We start from the raw sequence: 13,787 nt of genomic DNA, 5'->3' as shown, positions 1-13,787 counted from the left end.
AGAAAAATGAAGTCAGACAGTAGAGAATGTCAGATAGCCAATAAATATTGTGATATGTTTGCGTAAATATGGCCATCAGGAGTGCTGATGGTAGAGATAAAGAATGTAGTGATCTAGGAGGTTGATGTCATGGCTTTTCAAGTGATGAGAGTCAGGAGACTAGGATTCTTGATCAAACTCTTTGTCTAAGTGGATAAACTAGAACAAGGCACATCCCTGTGGGCCTTAGTTTCTCAGCTAGATGATTCTTAAAGTTCCTTCTAATAACTGAGTGAATGAATGAAGTTCCTTCCAACTCAAATGTCCCATTATTTTCTATCATGGTATATCACATTTGGGTGAAAGGTATTTCTCTACCTTTGAAATAGACACTTTTGGTTCATGAGATTCCAGGGATTCATAGTTGGTGGTTGTTTCCTTTGAATGATATATTATTTAAAAGTCCAATTGTATATTCTTTCTAGTCCTTCTATGAATGTGCGTGGCTTAACAACAGCTACTGAATCTTATTCTGCCTGAGTTATACCATGAAGTGAATGCAAATACCACTTTATTCTGTAGTTTTTATACTGGTTTTAGTGGACATTCTAACTAGACAGGGGTTAATCACCATCAACATTACCTAATTGGTATAAAAGCTGGAAAGTAAATGCGGGTCTATTAACCTGCTGTATCAGTAGTAAGTACCATAGTAACTTAGGAGATTAAAACTAAAGTCATTCTAGCCCAAATCATTCTTTCTGGCGATGATCAAAGGGGAAAGGGCAAAATTTGAGCCACTAAAGTTTAAGCCACACTACAAATGGTAGCACAGAGCATTCAAAGAAGAATCTTGCAATGATTCACAAAATACAATGACTTGTCAATTGTGAATTATGGTGCAGGAGGAAGAGAACACAGCCAACAAAAGAATTAAAATACAAAAAGACTTGCCTGGCTACAGTGATGGGCAAACACAGGTGTGATGTCAGGAAAAACTTCCTAACAGAGCTATTCAGAAGTGGAATGAGCTCCCTCAGGAGTGAGTAGGTTCCCCCCACTCTGGTGGTCCTCAGTCAAAGGCTGAATGACTACTTGGTAGGTATGTTGTAATGAGGATGATGCTGTTTCTCCAAGAGGAAGAAAACAGAGCAGGCACTAAGCTAAATGCTTCACAAATGTTCCATTTTATGCTCACAGCAACCCTGAGAGGTAGGTGCTATTATCTCCATCTTACAGTTGAAGAAACTGAGGGAAACAGGTATGAAAGTACTTGCCCAGAGTCACACTAGTAAGTGTTTAAGGCTGGATTTGAAATCAGCTCTTTCTGACTCCAGGCCTGTATCAACAATGGGACTACTTGAAGCTACTGTGGCTGTGTAAGGCCAATAACACCAGCACACAGGAGGGCTGCTAGCTCAGGTTCTTTGATCTGCTTTTCTAAGGAAAGCAACTTTGAGGGGTTAACAATCTTACTTTAATTAAACATACATATATCATTCACTTAGTTCAGGGGGAAAAGTCAGCACCCTGAACTTCAGAGCAAATACAAACAGAAATTACAAACAGAGAAAATATAAATAGAGCAAATAACACAAATAAACAGACAGGCTTCTAGCTGTCTGACTAAAGCTATATATACATAGTTACCAGAGAGAAAAGCACTAATATCTGAGTTTTCAAAGCCAGGGGGCTCTAATGGCTACCCAAAGGCTACCTAGAGTCTCATCTGGTCAAATCACACGACACTCTTCCAGTGAGTGAGTTCCAAACAAAATGCTAACTTCAGAGTATATATATACTTCTTCAAGGTCAGAGAGCTTCATACCTCTCCAGGGCTTCACACCTCTTGTGACCTAATTAGCAAAAGGGTATAGGCCTTCCTACAAACAAAGGCAAGACTCAATCAAAGGCCCTTGATTGCCATAGTGCTGAGAAGCACTCCAAAACAAAAGACAACAAAAAGTCCCACTTTACTTGCCATTACAAGGCCCAACCCTCTATGCCACTTAGCTGCCTAAGGTATAGGTTACTCTAGATAGCCATTCAAGTTTCTTCCAACTCTGAAATTCTTTGTGATTCTGTTTATTTGACTTATATTAAAGTTGCAGTCCACTAAAACCCTCAGGTCTTTTCCACATGAACTATCCATCATTTGTTCTCTTTGCCCCATCATGTGTTTGTACTACCAATTTTCTTTTAAATTAAGAAAATATCTTTCACGTATCCCAATTAAATTTCATTTTATTCAATTCAGTACATCATTCTAACCTTGCAAGAACATTTGTATCCAGATTCTATCATCTGATGTGTTAGCTCTCTCTTCTAGTTTCATACTATTTACAAATTAGAAAAGTATTTGTTGTGGTTCAGTTGTTTTCAGATGCTTTGTGAGCCTATTTGGGGTTTTCTTGGCAAAGATACTGGAGTGGTTTGCCATTTTCCTCTCCAGCTCATTTTACAAATGAAGAATCTGAGGCGAATAAGGTCCAGTGACTTGCCCAAGGACACACAGCTAGTAAGTGTCTGAGGCCAGATTTGAACTTAGGAAGATAAGTCTTCCTGACTCCAGGCCCAGCGCTCTATGCACCATGGCGCCACCTAGCTGCCCTTAGAAAAGCATACCACCTACGATTCTATCCATGCCATTGATAAAAATGTTGAACAGAATGAAACAAGAAAACCCTCTGGTATATATACTCCATTATAAATTTCCCTGAAAGTTATTATTAATCATAAGATCACAGATTTAGAGCTAGAAGGAAACTTAGCAGCCTTCGAGTCCAACCACTCATTTTCCATTAAGGTCTTAGCTTAGTTTTCCATAATTTTTTAAAGTGCACTCTAAGTGACTCAATGATTATCCCTCCACTTTCAGTGCTCTGGGATGTAGTTTATCTGAGACTGTTGACATGAACTTATTTATTTTGGGTTCCAACTCCCCGTTTAGCTTTTTTATTCTCCACATTGACAATTCAGGCTGGAGTTTCAATTTCATGTGAACTATTTTCCTAGTTTTCTTTAAAATTTCCATTGGCAATTTGTTCCTAATGAAAGTTTCTTACTTGTCTCTTCAAAAATGTGTCTTTCTTTCTGATAGCTTCATTTACTAAGTTTTTCTAATGTGTCATTTTCTAAGGATGTAGAATTAGAGGAACTGAATAGATGACCCAAGAATGTTCCAGCTGACCCTAGGTTACTTTTGACTATTGAAGCAAGAATATGCCCAGAGTTTTAGCTTTTTTCCTTTTTTCCTCCCTTTTTGCCACTTAAAATAGTGTTTCGGTTGGAAGTCTGTTTAGCCACCCATCCATCTCACCTGCCTTACTACTTTCTGGGTTCTCTGGGACAGAAGGTCCTCATTCATTAGTGGGATGGTTGGTAAAATATAGCTATTTTCTGAATAGCTATTATTCCTAATGCCTATGCTTACGGATTTTATATGAGTTGTTTCTGTGTGCCAATGTCACCTAATCAAAGTTTGCCAAAACAGTTCTCCAAACCTGAATAGTAAAAGTAACTAAATTTATATTATGTTTTATAGTTTGAAATGTGCTTTACATTTATTATCTCATTTTGATTCTCATAACAACCTCGTGAAGTAAGTGCTATTATCATTATTAGTAGTATTGCAATTTTTTAAATTTTTTAAATATTTATTTAATATTTTTAGTTTTCAGCATTGATTTCCACAAGATTTTGAATTACAAATTTTCTCCTCATTTCTACCCTCCCCCCCCACTCCAAGATGGCATATATTATGATTGCCCCGTTCCCCAGTCAGCCCTCCCTTCTGTCACCCCACTCCCCCCCATCCCCTTTTCCCTTACTTTCTTGTAGGGAAAGATAGATTTCTATGCCCCATTCCCTGTATATCTTATTTCCCAATTGCATGCAACTTTTTTTTTTGAACATCTGCTTTTAAAACTTTAAGTTCCAAATTCTCTCCCCTCTTCCCTCCCCACCCACCCTCCCTAAGAAGGCAAGCAATTCAACATAGGCCACACATGTATCATTATGTAAAACACTTCCACAGAACTCATGTTGTGAAAGACTAACTAAATTTCCCCCTATCCTATCCTGTCCCCCTTCATTCAATTTTCTCCCTTGACCCTGTCCCTTTTCAAAAGTGTTTGCTTTTGATTACCTCCTCCCCCTATCTGCCCTCCCTTCTATCATCCCCCTTTTTTATCCCCTTCCTCCTTCTTTCCTGTGGGGTAAGATACCCAATTGAGTGTGTATGTTATTCCCTCCTCAAGTCAAATCCGATGAGAGCAAGATTCACTCATTCCCCCTCACCTGCCCCCTCTTCCCTTCCTACAGAACTGCTTTTTCTTGCCACTTTTATGTGAGATAATTTACCCCATCCTATCTCTCCCTTTCTCCCTCTCTCAACATATTCCTCTCTCATCCCTTAATTTGATTTTATTTTTTTAGATATCATCCCTTCATATTCAACTCACCCTGTGCCCTCTGTATATATATATGTATGTATGTGTATATATATACATATATATACATATATATATGTATATATACATATATGCATATATATGTATATATACACATATATATACATACACACACACACACATATATATATATACATATATATATATATATACATATATATATATATATACATACATACATACATACATATATTCCCTTCAGCTACCTTAATACTGAGGTCTCATGAATTATACACATCATTTTTCCATGTAGGATTGTAAACAAAACAGTTCGACTTTAGTAAGTCAGTTCGACTTTAGTAAGTCCCTTATGCTTTCTCTTTCTTGTTTACTTTTTCATGCTCCTCTTAATTCTTGTGTTTGAAAGTCAAATTTTCTATTCAGCTCTGGTCTTTTCACTGAGAAAGCTTGAAAGTCCTCTATTTTATTGAAAATCCATATTTTGCCTTGGAGCATGATACTCAGTTTTGCTGGGTACATGATTCTTGGTTTTAATCCTAGCTCCATTGACCTCCAGAGTATCATATTCAAAGCCCTTCGATCCCTTAATGTAGAAGCTGCTAGATCTTGTGCTGTCCCGATTGTGTTTCCACAATACTCAAATTGTTTCTTTCTGGCTGCTTGCAGTATTTTCTCCTTGATCTGGGAGCTCTTGGATTTGGCAACAATATTCCTAGGAGTTTTCTTTTGGGGATCTTTTTCAGGAGGTGATCTGTGGATTCTTTCAATTTCTATTTTACCATCTGGCTCTACAATATCAGGGCATTTCTCCTTGATAATTTCTTGAAAGCTGAGATCTAGGCTCTTTTTTTGATCATGGCTTTCAGGTAGTCCAGTGATTTTTAAATTCTCTCTCCTGGATCTATTTTCCAGGTCAGTGGTTTTTCCAATGAGATATTTCACATTGTCTTTCACTTTTTCATTCCTTTGATTCTGTTTTATAATATCTTGATTTCTCATAAAGTGACTAGTTTCCACTTGCTCCAATCTAATTTTTAAGGTAGTATTTTCTTCAGTGGTCTTTTGGACCTCCTTTTCCATTTGGCTAATTCTGACTTTCAAGGCATTCTTCTCCTCATTGGCTTTTTGGAGTTCTTTTGCCATTTGAGTTAGTCTATTTTTTAAGGTGTTATTTTTTTCAGTATTTTTGGAGTCTCCTTTAGCAAGTCATGGACTTCTTTTTCATGGTTTTCTTGCATCACTCTCATTTCTCTTCCCAATTTTTCCTCTACTTCTCTAACTTGCTTTTCCAAATCCTTTTTGAGCTCTTCCATGGCCTGAGACCAATTCATATTTTTCTGGGAGGCTTTTGATGTGGGCTCTTTGACTTTGTTGACTTCTTCTGGCTGTATGTTTTGGTCTTCTTTGTCACCAAAAAAAAGATTCCAAAGTCTGAGTCTGAATCTGAGACCATTTTCACTGCCTGTTCATGTTCCCAGCCAACTACTTGATCCTTGAGCTTTTTGTCAGGATATGACTGCTTGTAGAGTAGAGAATACTTTGTCCCAAGCTTGAGGGGCTGCGCTGCTGTTTTCAGAGCTACTTCTACACAGCAAGCTCTGCCACACCAGTGCTCCTTCTCCCCTAAGAACCACCAAACAGGATTGCGGCCCAGACCCAGGCAGGGCAAAGCAGGCTTTGCACCCCAGCTCTAATCCACCACTTAATTCCTCCCACCAGGTGGGCCTGGGGCCAGAGGCAACTGTAGCTGCAGCTCTGGAAGCAGCCAACCTCGAACTCCTTTCACTCTGTCCCCCGCAGCTTTTCCCACTAACCTCTGTTGTCTTTGGCGTTTGTGGGTTGAGAAGTCTGGTAACTGCCACAGCTCACTGATTCAGGGCACCATGCCTGTTCCACCCGGCTCCCAGTCTGCTTCATCCTGGCGTGGCCCACGTTGGGCTCTGCTCCACTTCACTCCCAGCTCCGTGCAACAGACTCTTCCAGTGACTATCCAGGCTGTCCTGGTCTGGAGCCCTGCTTCCCTTTGCTATTCGTGGGTTCTGCAGCTCTAGAATTTATTCAGAGCCATTTTTATAGGTGTTTTGAAGGACCTGGTGGGGAGCTTAAGCAAGTCCCTGCTTTCCAGCTACCATCTTGGTTCTGCCCCTATTATTGCTATTTTATAGATAAAGAAACTGAGACGGAGAGAAATCAAGTGATTTGCCCACATAAGCAAAGCTAGTAAGTGTTTAAGATAGGATATAAGCTCCGGTCTTTCTAACTTCAAGTCCAGGACTCTATCCATTAAGCCTCATTATGTGGATGTATCTTTCCAGTCTTGGAAGGGGAAATGATAGGAAGCACAAAGAGGGAAGTCCTGAGAACACTTCAACACGGCTCCTTGCTCCCACTTGTTTTTGGCCACTGAGTCACAAGGACTGATGTCAGCAGATACCACCAACATGAGTAGAATTCAGGAAAGATATTTTAGGAAAAAAACCGAGCATGACATCGTTGGGCTCACAGTCAGGAAGACCTAGGTTCAAACCCCACTTCTGACACTTATTAACTGCGTGACTCTGAGCTAAATACTCCTTCTCTTCTTTTCCCAGGCAACTCTCTAGTACTAATTATTCCAATTATAGACAACTTGAGTTACCCATGATAAAAAAACCTTTTAGTGAGTCTTATTTTATTTTATTTTGTTTGTTTGTTTTTTCCTCATGGGGAGGTGCTTTTATCAGCCAAGAACAAGCCATTCATTTACAACCTGGTTGGTTGGGTTTGGGAGGGGGGTTTGGGGTTTTTTATTGCCCTATTTTGAATGAGGACATCTAACTCCTTCAATAGAGATTATGGGAGATGTGCATTAGGCTTAACCCTGTAAATGGGAACAGCTTGGACCTATCAGATGCACAATGAATCCCCAAATATTTGAGAAGTCTTAGAATCATTGTGATAGCAAGAGAGTGAAGTAGGGGATCTTTTCTTTCAACTTCATGAAACTTAATGTGGCATTATGGCTCCCAGTGGAGGGACCCCAAGAGTCCCCAGTTCATAGAGGGATACTTGACTTTGAGGCATATCCCCAAGAGTAACCAGAAGCTAAACCAGGAGTGGGGAACCTTTGGCCTTGAGGCTACATGTGGTCCTCAAGTGCGGCCCTTTGACTGAATCCAAACTTCACAGAACAAATCCCCTTAATAAAAGGATTTGTTCTGTGAAGTCTAGATTCAGTCAGAGGGCTGCACTTGAGGACCTAAAGGGACACATGTGAACTTGAGGCCACAGGTTCCCCACCCCAAGCTAAACATAGCAAAGACAGTCCTCCACCCCAACAATCTGGCTGAGAATCTAAAGCTATTTCCATAGCATCTGAATTCAGAAAAAAAAAAGCCAAACATTGAGAGATCTGAGTCTGCCTGAGATCAAATCTTTTTAAAAATTAAGAGAACAAAAAAAGTAAAATATTTGCTTACGTTCTACCTCATCCTTATTATATATACACATATGTATATGTGGTGTAGCTATATGTGCATATATATGTGTGTACATAGATGTATATATAAATACATATATATTTATACACATACTTTGGGTTTCTTACTCTCTTAATTCCATTTCTTCCAATCCTCGGTCATTCCAAGCCCCTCTTAAGTCCTATCTCTGCCAAGAAGCCCACCTCAGCCCATGATAGCGTTTACCCTCTCATTGCATGAATTTGTAATTTCTATGAAAATGTATAAAGAATGCTTGTTATCTAGACTCTGATAGGCAACTATACAAACAAGCCACTGAGTTCACGAGTATGTATATTTTGAAAAGTAGTAAACTGGAGCTTTAGATGAGCCAGAGGAAGAGGACAAGATGAAGTGCATTTGGGAAACTGTGCAGTATTCTGCATATGATGTTTCAATGTTTTGTTTAGTTTTGCTGAACTGGTTTTTTCCCTCTCTTTTTTATTTTTCATTGTATAGCATGGATCTTTGCTAGACAGCAAGGGGATGGACATGTTGAGAAATATGGGTGGTGTGAAAGTAAAATATGTCGATAAAATTTTGGTTTTTTAAAATACAATACAAAAAAGAGAGAAATTGTGTGCAGTGTTTTCAGTGACTCCAAGCCTCCCCCAAAACAAAAACCTATTGAGAAGACTCTTGACTCTACAACTATGAATCATGAAATACTACAATCTCTAAAAAATCAAAATGTGGGTCATCTAAAGGGCAATGGAGAGACACATGGCGGGCTGCAGTATATTATCATTGACAAATTGCACACAGGAAGTAGGGTAAAAGATATCCTCAAAGAGCCACATGACAAGAAAAGGAGGTGGCCAGTCATGTAGTGAGAGCAAGGGTAAGAGATGAATAGCCTTTGTGCTGTATTAGTATCCTTGCAATGTTGAGAGACTTAGAGGAAGGCCCCCAGCACATTGGGTGGTCCCATTGTGAAGGATTTATGGAAGGACATAGACAAAAGTTGCACAGGATGAGAAGATTTAAATGGGTCATGATCTAAACCATTGGAGAGAGCCTTAGGTCCATGAGATCACCAAATCATGAAAGGATTGAAATAACAAAGTACATTTTATCTCCCCAATTAGAATACAAACTTATTAAGAGGCAGAGACTATGTCTTATACATCTTAGCACTTCACATCACCTGGAGCTATGCCTTGAAACTAACAGGCATTATTTTAATAGATCCACGTCCTCCGTGTTGTACATATTCCCTCTAATGGCACATATTGCAACTCATCCAAACCTTCTCATCATCTGTAATTTTTAAATATTCACTCCCATAATTCCTTTATGGAGGCTCTACTCAATATGTTGGAGGGATTCTTTCAGGTCTTTTAAATATACATTTATTGAGTGCCAGCGAAGGACTTGAATAGTCCATCTGTTATCTTTTACTTTATATCCAATTGTAAATTTCTTCAATCATATCTTTAATGCCACTCATTGCATATAAGTCAAAATTAATAATGTACCATAGCCTAGTTATATCGATTCTACATCTCTCCCTTATCCTTTCAACAACTTACAAATTTGATTTTTCAGTTTCATAGTTTTCCATGATTTGTAGCCATCTAGCCTTAATGGCAGAATATTGGCATTATATATATATATATATATATATATATATATATATATATATATATATATATATATTTGTCTCAGGGAGTGGCTTGGGATTGTTGAAAGCACTGCACAATTTCCCAAATGCAATCCAGCTTGCTCTATTTCTTTATTCATTTCTGGCCCCAGTTCATTGTCCATCTGCAGTGTTTGTCCAAAATATATGTACTGAGGGACTCGCTCAGTAGACTGCCTATACAACTGCATTCATAGTCTGAATAATATGCATTCTTCAGAACATTAGTTTTTTATTTACTTTGTATGTTGTCAGGCTGGTCTCCTTTGGATGGTCATGGATCTCACTGAGGAGATCCCATATTATTCTTGGGGGAGAAGGGGAGATACAATCAGCACAAGGTCTAAGAAATCCTTCAAAACACATTTGTTGTTCCCATGACTTCATCAGTATAGAGAACCCCTTCTATTAAACAGATCAGTAAGTCATTTGTAACTTCACCGAATTTTGGATAGCCATCCAGTGTAACCACTACTCTCAAAAGGAATCACCACCATAACACAGCTGACAAGTGACTATCCAGCCTCTGCTTGAAGACCCCCCTGATGATGGGGAGCCCACTGTCTCACTAGGCATACCACTCCCCTTTTAAAAGTCTCTAATTGCTAGGATACTTCTTCTCCTTAATCAAACCTATATTTGCCTCTTTTTCAACATCGACCCATTGCTCCTGGTCCTGTCCTTTAAGTATGAACAGAACAAGTCTAATGCTTCTTCCCACATCTGAACACACATGAGGAGCAGCATGGTGCAGTAGTAAGTGCGGTGGATTTGGAGTCAGAGGTCCTGCGTTTAAATCCCAGTTCTGCTTCTTACTACGTGTATGACCTTGATCAATTCAATAAACTCCTCCAGACCTGAGTTTCTTCTTCTATAAAATGAGAGGATTGGAATAGATGGCCTTTAAGCTCTCTCCTAACCTTAAATCTATAATCTTATGAACACAGCTATCATAATCCCCATAAGCCTTCTCTTCTCCAGGCTAAACACCCCCCAATTCCTCACAAGGTATGAATTTGAGACCCTTCAACATTCCTGGTTGCCCTGCTTGGTATACTCTCTAGTTTATTAACGTCCTTCCTAAACTGTGACTCCCATGAAAAGTTGCTTGCAGCATTGAGAAGTTAAGTTACCTGACTGTAGTCACATAGAAAGTATGTGTCAGAGGCAAAATTTGAACCCAGGTCTTTCTAACTTTATGCTCTTTATGACTGTCAAACGAGACTCCCTACCTCCCAGGCTTATTGGGAGGCCCTCATGAGGGGACAGCTGTGAAAGTGCCTTATGAAGTCTAAAGCATTGAAGAAATGGAAAGCATTATCTTTACTAATTGTTATCCCAGGTGCTACATGAGAGAAGGCACAGTTACACATCACCCTTTGGAGGTGAGCTCAGTGGCTCTCGGAGAGAACCCATAGCTTTGGAATTAATGGCAACGCGTTTGCAGGGCATCTTGTCATTTTAGTCCTTTTTTTGGAAGCCGACCAACTTTGCCCCGCTTCCTGAGCCGGAAATCCTCTATTCAGAGGACTTTTCTATCTCCCTTTTCCCTCCCAGTTGGGAGGATTCATTTGATACTTTTTTCCCCAAGTATTCAGTCATTTCTAATTGGGACAAGATAGCAATTAAAGATGTCAAAGAGACAGACTTTGCTCAGCAACTTGCATGGGGACCACAGATTCATTCTTTACGTGGCATGCACAGCTGGTCTCTGCCGAGCCAAATCTCCCCAAGTACCAGCAAAAAACAAAGCACACACACACACACACACACACACACACACACACACACAGTCACATTCTCCTCCAATTGCCATTAATAATACAATGTGGCTGTTCTCAGTCTTGGGGGTTCCAAAGGAAGTGGTTCAACTTCCATACAGACAACTGTGGTAAATAAGTTTGAAAAGAAAACCTGATAGTGGATTTCTTGGGAGATGTGAGGCAAAGGGCACAACTAGAAGCCGTGAATTGTTTGTGTAACCCTTCGACAGCCTCTGCCCCCAACACATACTGAGCTTTCTCTTTCATGATTGTTTTAGCCTCATTTTCCCTTTCAACCAGGATCACTCAATTCTTTGAGGGAAAATTAACATTCATTATGCAATTTATCTCTCCCCTTTTAATCCAGAATGTCAGTCTCCAAAGTCCATGCTCAATAATTAATGTCTGTTCTCATTTTCCATTCTCAAGAGCATCTATTCTTGAACTGTAGGGTCAACAATTAACACTAATTATGGCTTTTTCTCTCTACAATGCTAGTTCCCAGAATCCCAAGTTACCCTGTTTATCCTAAGTTATCTGGATGCGTGTATATACATGTGGGCCTGCTGGTACTTAGGATCATTAAGTAATACTCTTTTTCAAGCCCCACCACAGTTAACAAATCAATCAAACCCTAACATTTTTTTCCAGCCTATTCACTAGTGTATTTGTTATCAATATGAGAATGTCAAAGGAATGAGTATTTGTAAACAAAGCTGTTTAGAAGAGTCACAATTGAACTTAGATCATAACATTTGGTGATGGAAGGGAATTTAGAATTTTTCATTTATCCTTGTTTCATACTTATGAAACATCCTCCACTCCCACCCCAACCCCACAACCACCACCATCACCGTCACTAGAAAGTAAGCTCCTTCAGGGTAGAAATCTTTTTTTAGCCTTGTAACCTCAGTGCTTCAAATGCTTGTTTATTTTTTAACATGGACTTGTGATTTCTTTGGCATAGGGAACTCCCATTAAGGGAACTTCCATTAAGGAAATTCCCTCCCTCCCAGATCAGCAAATTGTTCTATAACTTATAGCCTTTAGAGACTGCCTTGGAGGCACAAAGGGTTAAGTGACCTGTCCAGAGGGATACAGCATATGTCAGAGGCAAAATTTGAACCCAGGTCTTCCTGCCTGAAGCATCTAACCAGTACCCCATTCTGCCTTTCAATGATTAATAAAAAATTTAATGATTTAAGGATAATAAATATTTATCAAATTGAATTCATACTTTGATTGAAATCTTTAAAGGGGGAAAACCTTAGAGATCATTTAGTTCAATCCTCTCATTTTACATAGAAGAAACAAAGGTACAAAGAACTTTGAGTAAATGACTTACCTAAGGATATCCAAGTAGCAGAGAAAGGATTCTGAACTCAGAGGATGTGAGTTCAAATCCAGTCCTCTTTCCATATACCACACTGATTCTCTAGGGGTTGTACTAGATGCCTTCTAAGGTCATTTCCAACTCTGACTCTGTCTCTTTTCTTGCTCTCTACATTCCACAACATTTATTTTTCTTTTAAGAAAGACTGAAACCATCTCTTTTCAACCAAATATCCATTCATTGAACTCCTTACTGTTCCTTTGTCAATAAATGAACAAGCATTAATTAAGCACCTACTGTGTTCCAGGTACAAGTCCTACTTTTAAGGAGTTCATATTCTGTTGGTGAAAATATATACATGTATACATGTATGTATATATAGCTTCCAGTATATATGTGTGTGTATATGCATATACACACACATATAAACCTATGTACATATGTCTATACAGAATTCTCCATCACTCGGCTCTATTTTCTTTACATCAGATCAAGTTCAGTCACTAAAACATCTGGCTTGAATATTTATCTGAAAATGATAACTATAGGAAGAAGAATGAGCAGCTAGTGGATAGAGTGCTGGGACTAGAGTCAGGAAGACTCATCTTCCTGAGTTCAAATCCAGCTTTAGACACTTACTAGCTGTGTGAACCTGGGCAAGTTACTTAACCCTCAGTTTGCCTCAGTTTTCTGGAAAAGGAAATGGCAAATCACTCCAATATCTTTGTCAAGAAAACCCCAAATAGTGCCATGGAGAGTTGGGCAAGACTGAAACTGCTGAACAACAAGAAAGGAGAATAACTCTCATTCAGCACATCTATGATAGAAGTTGGGGGGGGGAGAGAAGCTTTGAAAGAACCTGGCTGTCTTTTTGTCTAGAATTGGATAGCCAGTGTAATTTTCCAATTCCCCCATGACTCTACTTTTCCAATTCTAGTATTTGGACTGCAACTGGAGACCGTGGGCGCCACATGCTTGTCTGTCATCCACAATGAGGCCACTGCTGCTCATATTGCTGCCTCATGCAACATCTGCTGTTCAAATTTGTGTTATCTACTCAGATTTATGTTTAGAATTAACTGTTTAGGGCTCTTCTCCTAATGAAAGCTTTTAGCTCCAGGTTTTTACATTCCTAATACT

General features: G+C 39.2%; 1 protein-coding gene across 1 annotated transcript in view; it reads left to right on the top strand.

The window, feature by feature from the left end:
• KIAA2012 (KIAA2012 ortholog) overlaps positions 1-13,787 on the top strand; it is a 150,156-nt gene that overhangs the window by 48,432 nt on the left and 87,937 nt on the right.

Source organism: Trichosurus vulpecula, chromosome 4 (genome assembly GCF_011100635.1).
Source record: "Trichosurus vulpecula isolate mTriVul1 chromosome 4, mTriVul1.pri, whole genome shotgun sequence".
Classification (NCBI taxonomy): domain Eukaryota; kingdom Metazoa; phylum Chordata; class Mammalia; order Diprotodontia; family Phalangeridae; genus Trichosurus; species Trichosurus vulpecula.
The sequence above is the reverse complement of the archived record's forward strand: the minus strand, read 5'-3'. Positions and strand labels throughout refer to the sequence as shown.